This window comes from Ochotona princeps, chromosome 8 (genome assembly GCF_030435755.1).
Source record: "Ochotona princeps isolate mOchPri1 chromosome 8, mOchPri1.hap1, whole genome shotgun sequence".
Lineage (NCBI taxonomy): Eukaryota > Metazoa > Chordata > Mammalia > Lagomorpha > Ochotonidae > Ochotona > Ochotona princeps.
Window position 1 is genome coordinate 69,185,862 of NC_080839.1, and position 8,404 is coordinate 69,194,265.

Sequence of the window (8,404 nt, forward strand, 5' to 3'; positions counted from 1 at the left end):
GCTTACTGTTCGTACCCCAAAATCCCAAAGAAGGGAACATACTGCATGGTACCCCCTAGGTTACAAGTAGCTATCATATAGACCCTTGTACCTCGGGGGGGGGGGAGTGGGTCATGTAACCTCAGCATGGCTGTGTTGAGGGAGCAGTTCTTAGAGAAGCCAGAGGAGAAGGGGTGCTGTCCAGTATGATTTACTCAAAACTCCTGGCAAGACCACTTGTATAAGCACTTAAGGGGTTTTCATGCAAGAAAGCAATTAAGAACTGGTACAGTCATTCAGTCCACATTCTTAGTGCTTGGAACAACTTCCATGAGCAGCTGAAGGTGCAGGGTGGCCATCTGCAAGCTTCTTGGCTGCCACTGGAAGTAGACAAACAGGAAGTACACTGGGAAGTCAAGGAACAGGAAGAGGAAGTTGTACAGGAACTCCATCTGGGAAGCCAGGAGCAGGAGGGCAGAGATAATGGTGGCAACCTGCAGTGGGCCGAGAGTAGGCATTTGGGCGCTGAGGCCTGGATGATAAGAGGGGCCTGGGAGGTGGAGTGTGGTCCCTCAACTCTGTCCTCCTGCATGCCTTCCACTGGTGCCACCTGCCACTAGTTTAACTCTTCTAGTTTGTGTCATATCTCTCTGAGCCCCCAGGCTGCACCTGCTGAACCGGCACTTGGGAGCCATCCCTAGCCTCGCTGTGCTGTGCGAACCCTAATGATTGTACCTGCATTGTCTCTGCAGTTGTCTCTTGTTCTCAGGGACTTCTGGAGGAGAAATGAGTTCCCAGCAAGTACAGTTCATGCATTGCAACTCATTTCTTCCTCTCTCTCTCTCTCTCTCTCTCTCTCTCTCTCTCTCACACACACACACACACACACACACACACCCCACACACAAAACTAAGATACTCTCTACTAAACATAATAGTAGTTCTAATAGCTGACATTCTCTCAGGGCTCTGAATGAACAGCCCAAATCAGTACATCATATAAGAGCTTAGGGAGGAAAACATCCATTATTGATCCCAAAGTCTACCTTGTAAGGTCTGGGAAAATTCTTCTTCATCTGCAAGTATAAAAGACAACCGATGGTGGTTCCCTAGATCAACCAGGAGAGGAAGCTAAAAGCAAAACTCCAGATGAAGTCTCTGGTTGTATCAGTCAGCAGTTCATCCTATAATGTAATACCCGGGAGGAGACAAGAGGTTGGTTTTGGCTTGTTGTTCTGGAGCCACAAGATTGAAGAGCTCTAACGATGGCCTTCTTACTGGCAGAATCCCAGGACAGTAAGGGGTAAAGTCACATGGCAGGATACAGGGAGTGTGTATGTGTGTGTGTATATGTGTCCAGGCTCTCTCCTTTTCTTACAAAGACACTAGTATTCAATCATGGGCTCTACTCTGATGAACTGATTTAGCCTCCCCACTTCCCAAAGGCCCTGCTTCCAAACACCACAGTCTGAATAAATTTCCACTCACCTAACATTGCCTGTGCACGAAGCCTTGGGGGCTGCTCAAATGATAGCACTTTCCCTGGTTGGATAAAAAAGAAGGTTTGTGTTTCCTAAAATGGGGAGTCTCCTGGGGTCTCAGAAGCCTGCTCTCCACAGGGCCACCAAGCTCCTAGCAGAGCCCCCAGGCTGCAGTCAATCTGTCAATTCCCTTAGGGTTGGCAACATGATGTGTGGACCAGAGAATGCGGGACAAGCCTCGTTCTGTCCTCTGCCAGTCCCAATGTCTACAACTGAGTGGCCGAGGGAGGTCTCCCAAAAACTCCATTGAAACTTGGAGGAATGGTCGGGACCAGGCCTTGCCTTGAGGTGTCCAAGACTAGAAGCTGATGGGTCCTAACTAGGGAAGATCACCTTAAAACTCTCCTTCAGTCACACTCCCCAAGCTCAGCCCTAAAGCTCCCCAACACTCACAATGGATGTGGCTTTGTTCTTACCATGTAATGATGTCATTCTTTCTCGTGGGAAAAGGGATACAAAGAAAAAGCCTCATCTGTTCCTTGTTGTTTTAAGAAAGTCACATCCAGCACCGAATGTACTGTTCCAGAGTAATTAGACTGACAGAGAAAAGAGTCTGTGATGTCCATGGAGCTTGCATAATGACCCAGTGCTCCCTCCGCACCCAGACATTCGGCCTCCCTGCTGGCTTAATGACCTGCCTCTTCACTCTGCTGCAAAGCAAGCTGTAGCATTACAAGTGAGTATCACAAGAGATTAGCAATTCTCTCCTGGGAAAAAATATTTTACAAAGTGGGGAAATGTATAACATCTTTGATGCAATCATTGATTGTCCCTCCTCAGGTTGGTAGGATCGGCCCCAAGTTCCACAGATATTACGCTGGGTCAGAGTGCATAATGCAGGTTAGACTACAAGGGAAAATCGTATCATAGCCAAGGGCACAAGTAACATGAATAATGCCTGGATACTCATTATCTTAGCGTCTTGAGGAAGGAACTAATAGTTTTTAAAAATGACAAAGACAACACAAGTCTTCCATTTGTCCATCTTTCAGTAAAAAATCTGTCTTAAATGAATTTTTGAAAACACAGCATGCTTAATTGTGGAAATATGACTAGGAGAGAATGGCTGTGTGTGTGTGTGTGTGTGTGTGTGTGTGTGTGTATGCGCACGCACGTGCTAGGGTTCCAAGCCTGGGTTTCTGGAAGTATGCATATATAGATGCATTTGTAAACATGTAAGTGGGTATGCATAAGAAACTCCAGGAGAGTTCATACCTGTGCTTATCTATCATGTATGGGGGTGTGTGTGTACACACATGAAGGCTCCAGAAACGTGCACTGTCCATTATTTTGAAGGCTAAGAAGTATGCAAGAGTATGCATGGATTTTAGTTTCTTTTGCACCAACATAAACTTGATCTCATTCCATTTCCACGAATTTTTAAAGTGTCCCTGTATATGTGCACATTAGTGAACAAACATGTGTGTCAGGGGCTCCAACCATGTGCATGCACATGCCTGATGTGTGTGCACCATATGTGGGCATGGACACGAGCAGGAGCTCCAGAAAAGCAGGCGTGTTTGCGTACACGTGTGCCATCGGGCTGCAGGTGCGCAGCTGGAGAGGACAGGCTCGCTTGCCTGAGGAAGTTCACGGCCATGGCCGTGGTGAACATCAGGGCTGGAGCTGGTGGGAGATGGCACATGTGAACCATGGACAGCACTGGGGGCTGGGAGCAGGGCTGGGTGTCAGGCAAGCCACCGCAAGCACTGTCCCTCTGTAGGCATGTCCTGACACCTGTGCGCATAGCCTAGCAGGCAACTGAGCCACAATTTCCAGGTGTAGGTGCACTCAGGGTCACTAAACCCAGGGAGCAGAGGACGGGGCAGATGCAGAGGGACCGTGGAGAGGAATTGAAATTACTATGGAAAACTATATTGGGGTTCCTCACTCAGTCCCCCTCTCCCAGCTCTGCCGAGGATGTACAGACCCTCATGCACTGATTGGCTTGACCACATCACTGCTTTGGCCAATAAAGCGTGAGCAGGACTAACCTGACAGAAGTGCTGAATACGCTTGCATGCTTTGGTTTGGTCTCTTGCGCCCCTGTCATTTGCTATAGGCAAAAGCACGTCCTGGAGCCACTACCACACAGTGTGGCTGCGTGCCAGGATCCCCCTGGAACCTGAGAGTAGAGGAATTGGCGTTAAAGCTGAGAAGTGTGCAAAGCATGAACTCCGGTCTCAGGAGGAAAGAGGGCTACATGTCATGGGAGAAGCCCTGTCCTGGGCCACATGCTAAGCTGTGAGCAAGAGAAAGCTAAGCCAGAAGCCTGCTATGCCCCTCCCATAGCCCCACCCCTTGCATGGCCCCAGACCACACCTTTCACCTTGTGGCTCTCTCTTGCTATCACACAGCACACATGACTTCTGCTGAAGAATGTCCTGTTGACAGCTGAATGCAGAGATGGCCACAGCCAAGGGCAGTAGCCAGGCCCAGGCCCCCAGCACCTGGTTCCTAGGATAACAAAGAGGTCAGTGGAAGGGACTTCAGGAGTGATGTGGGAAGCCTATCCCAGGGAGGGGAAGCAGCTCATTTGAGTGCTCTGCCCCATCCATAGTGTTGGCCTAGTGTCAGCAGGACTCGCAGGTGACTTACCCCCAGTGCACAGCCATAGCTTCCGTCGAGATGACGGCACCAGCAGGTAATTGATGTCGACCAGGGTGTGCAGGCCAGTGACCGTGGGAATGGCGATGACCAACTCCCACTCTAGGTTCTTCTGCAGGGCAGGGGAAGAGGACACAGAGAACACTCAAGAGGTCTTCCTAGGCCCCCAGAACAAGCACCACAGCACCGTGCTGAGCTCGGAATGGCCACAGCCCTTGTGCCAGGGCTGGAAGAGGGGGGCTGTGCGCCTCTGCTCCCTGAATTCATGGTCCCCACGGAATGTGATGCCATACGTGCACCCATGCCAAGCACTGCTGCCACCTGTGTTGCAGAAGTTACATCAGAGAGGCAGGTGTCATAGCACAGGGGGTTGGCGTGCTTGTACCTCATAGTGGCATGCCTTCTGATCCACTTCAGCTCCCCACTAATGGGCCTGAAAGGCAGCAAGTAATGGTCCAAGGACTTGGCTTCCTGCCACCCACATGAGAGATCTGCTCCTGGTTTAAGTGTGATCCAGCCCTGGCTGCTGCATTCAAGGAGTGAATTAGAATCTCTTTCTATTTCTCCATCTCTCTCTTTAAATAATTGCTTAAAATTTTTTTAAGTAAAGAAAATGTAACATTCAGGGCAAGCGCTTGGCATATGAATAGGTACCCCTTAGGACACTCATGTACCACATCAAATAGTGTCTGGTCTAGTCCTGGCTCCTCCACTTCCCAACTCACTTCCTGCTAATGCATACCCTGGGAGGCAGCAGGCAATAGCTCAGCTGCTTGGATCACTGCTACCCATCTGGAACACCCATACTGAGTTCTGATTCTTGGTTTTCAGGCTGACGCAGTATTTGCTGTTGTGGCATTTGCGGAATGAACCTCAAATGGGACATTTCTGTCTCCGCCTTTCCAGTCAACTGGAGATAAATGCATTTAAAAATCAGAGGGAAAAACAAACATTAAACAGAACAGAAGAGAAGCTGTTCTGTGTTGCAGGGTTTACCTTGAGCTCTTGTGGGTGGGGTGGAGGGAGGCTGAGCCGTGGCCTCAGATGGGTCCCATCCTGCGCATTTAGTAGGACCTTCCTCTTGGAACCATGTGCTCTGTGCTCTTCAGTGTCACGTAAAACCCAATTTCCAGATCATCTAGCCTGGGCTGAGACCTTGCCTTGATAACTCTGGAGATGCAGGTAGCTGTGGGGCACTAAGGACAAAGCAGGAATCTCATGGCCCTGGCCAGGTCCCTGTGCTCAGCATCGGGGTGGGCTGCCCTTCTTGCCCTCATGTTTCCAGTCTTTTGTGGCTTCTACATCCATGTCCAGGCTGCTCCTCCAGGAACTCATTAGCCCTGGATGCTGAGGTCCCAGGCTCCTCTGCTGTAATAGATGCCTCGCTTGTTGGGCACGCTTCCTCCCAGGCCAGGTGGCAAACTGGTAAAAGTGAAGCAGACAGGAACACAATGGGTTCTGGCAAAGTGAGTCCCTTAAGAAACTCCTAGCTCTAAAAGTCATGAATCCTCAGGCCAAGCAGCAATGCAATGTGGGCTAAATCCTTGTCCCGCCCTCAACCCTGGAAAGCTGGCTCTGGCTGAGCCCGGAGGAAGGTTGTGCATCACAAAGGTACAACTGGCTTCTCCCTCCTGGGGTCTCACCTCAGCAAGGTGAACATCTAGTTACATGTGATCCAACCTGCCCAATCCAATCCTGCCTGCTGCCTAGTCTTGTAAATAAAGCTTTATTGGAACACAACCACATTCACTTACTCATCTCTGGCTATTTAGGGGCTGTAACAATGGAGCTAAGTGGTTGTAACAGAAACCTAAAATATTAATTCTCTATTCTTTTGCAAAAAATTGTTTTCCTTGGGGCCAGCCCTGTAGCAGAGCAGGTCAGTTCGCTGCCACCAGCATTCCATATGGGCACTGGCTCAAATCGTGGCATGCTCCATTTCTGAGTCAGCTCCCTGCTGCTGCACCTGGGGAAACAGCAGAAGGGGATCTAAGTCCTTGGGCCCTTGCACCTACATGGAGATCCAGAAGAAGCTCCTGGCTTCATTCAGACTGGTCCAGCTCCCACCACTGTAGCTATTTAAGGAGTGAGCCAGTACATGCAGATCTCTCTCTCTCTCTCTCTCTCTTTTCTTTGTTCTGTACCTCCCTCTCTCTCTCTCTCTCTCTTTGTAGCTCTACCTTCCAAATAAATAAGTGTTAAAAACAAATTTTAAAAAAAGGAAATAAAATGTTTGCTTAAGCACAGGGTTTACTTCCCAAAGCTTTAGGTTCTTTGCTTTTGGTCTGGCTCAAATGTAGAAAGTGAGGCCACCCCACCAATCTGGGGGCCCAGCCCACCCAGAGCCACCCTGAACACAAATCAACCACTCACCAGAGAGTGACATGCACCTGCATAGCATCCTATGATACTCAGAGCACTAGCCATATCCACGAGTGACTCCAAGGCTCTGGGAGGCAGACAGGGAAACTACTATCCTAGGCAAGGAACCAGGGCTCAGAAATAAAACCTGGGTCCCAGAATTTCTGGGTCTCTCTACCTCTCTCTCTGTTCTTGCACCTAAGAAAACAAAACTAAAACCAATAACATTGCAGGTTAAATACACAGTAAAGCCAAAGATCCAAATGTCCCATCTGAGTCCCAAGCTACCCTGTAGACCTGCACCCAGCCAGCACGATGATGAATGAGCAAGTTCACCGACACAGTTGGCTCTTTGCCTTGCCCCCAAAGACTGCCATGTCCCCCAGTGGCTCCCAAGCCTAGGCGACTGTAAATTAAGTGCCTCCTGCAGTGCCCTGGGGAAAGCAGCCAGAGGATTCCAGGCTGAGTCATCAGGTGTGGTTCCTCCCTGATGCTCTAAGCTCACCATCATTGCCCCTTGCTAGACTCAGCTTGAGATGATCATTTTGTGAAAATTCCTGCTTTGCAGGTTGGAAAAGGGAGACCATGGGTGTGATACTCTACAGTTCTCCACGTACTTGAGAAGCAATCATTCTGTAATCACCTAAGCTAATCCAAGATAGATAGTGGGCTGGCATTCCAGTCGCATGAGAGCAGAAGGGAGCTCACGTCTCCAGCTGAGCTGCTTCTGGTCTGAGTCACCTCCAATTTGGATAATTGGAGCCCCAAGGATCTGAGCTGCTGATGTCCAAAGATTCCAGTCCCAGCAGACATGTCATGCACTCACATGGGGATTCTTGAGTTCCTCTGTCATGCGGTTGATGTTGCTCCAGCCATCAAAGGCCCACAGGCCCTGAGAGAAAGCCATACCAACAAGCCCCACCTGCTGGGTTGTGTTTTAAAAGGCAACTAGAAGGAGTCCCATGCGTCCTTGGCCCTGGCCCAGCACCACGGCAACCACCCCCCCAACAATGACCAGCAATGAGACCACTTTGGCAGCCGTGCACATGTTTGTCAGCCTAGTGGCCAGCTGTGAGCTCCAGCAGTGACAGCAGGATGCAAGTGGCTGCCACAGTCTTGAGCACCGCCTGGGGAACGGAGGAGCAGCCAGGGTAAATGGGTGCCAGTGCATACTCAGCAAAGCTCAGGGAGATGGCGCTGATGGCGGTCGGCCTCCCAATCAGCACAAATGTGTAAACATCCAGGAAGGCTGGTAAGGAGCCGAGGGTGTGCAGGGTATACACGTGCTCGCCCCAGATCTGGGGATCAGGGCACCCAGCTCAGCGTAACAGACAGCCCAACATGGACAGGAGGCCCCACACTGCCCAGACCACAAGACTGGCTCCGGGGCTGCCAGGGACACCAAGATGCCCTGGGGAGACATGACGATGCCTCAGCCAATCATGCAGCCACCAGTCAAGGACACAGCGCCCCACAGGCTGATGTCCCTCCTCAGCGACAGCCCTTGGGCCCCAGAACCTGACTCTTGCCTGGCCACTCCTGTGCTGCCATCTCACTCCTTGCTTCTCTCCATCTCAGGACCTCGGCAGATACTCTCCCGATCAGAGAGAGGCAGAAACTCTGATAGCTGCCTGTCTCGTGGGCTTCCTGCAGGAGTTAATGATTACAGCACTGAGGGAGTCTGAACCAGTGGCCAAGGAGCCTGGGCATGGTGTTCAGCAGAAATAGAGCCTTTCCCAACCTCGCCAGCCCCCATCCACTCAGACCGTGACAAAGGCAGTCTGCAGGAGCTGTATACGTAGCTCAAGGAGAGGCAAGCCAAGAGAGGTTTTCCAAGAAAGCCTTCCTGCCTGATTCTAAAGTGACAGGTAGGACTCGTGGTGGGATGAGGGCCAATCCAGACAGTGTGAATGATA

The 8,404-nt window shown here is 50.6% G+C and overlaps 1 pseudogene; it reads right to left on the reverse strand.

Moving 5' to 3' along the window:
* Positions 1-275: 275 nt before the first annotated feature.
* LOC101517809 (b(0,+)-type amino acid transporter 1-like) lies at positions 276-8,061 on the reverse strand (annotated as a pseudogene).
* Between the last annotated feature and the right edge of the window lie 343 nt (positions 8,062-8,404).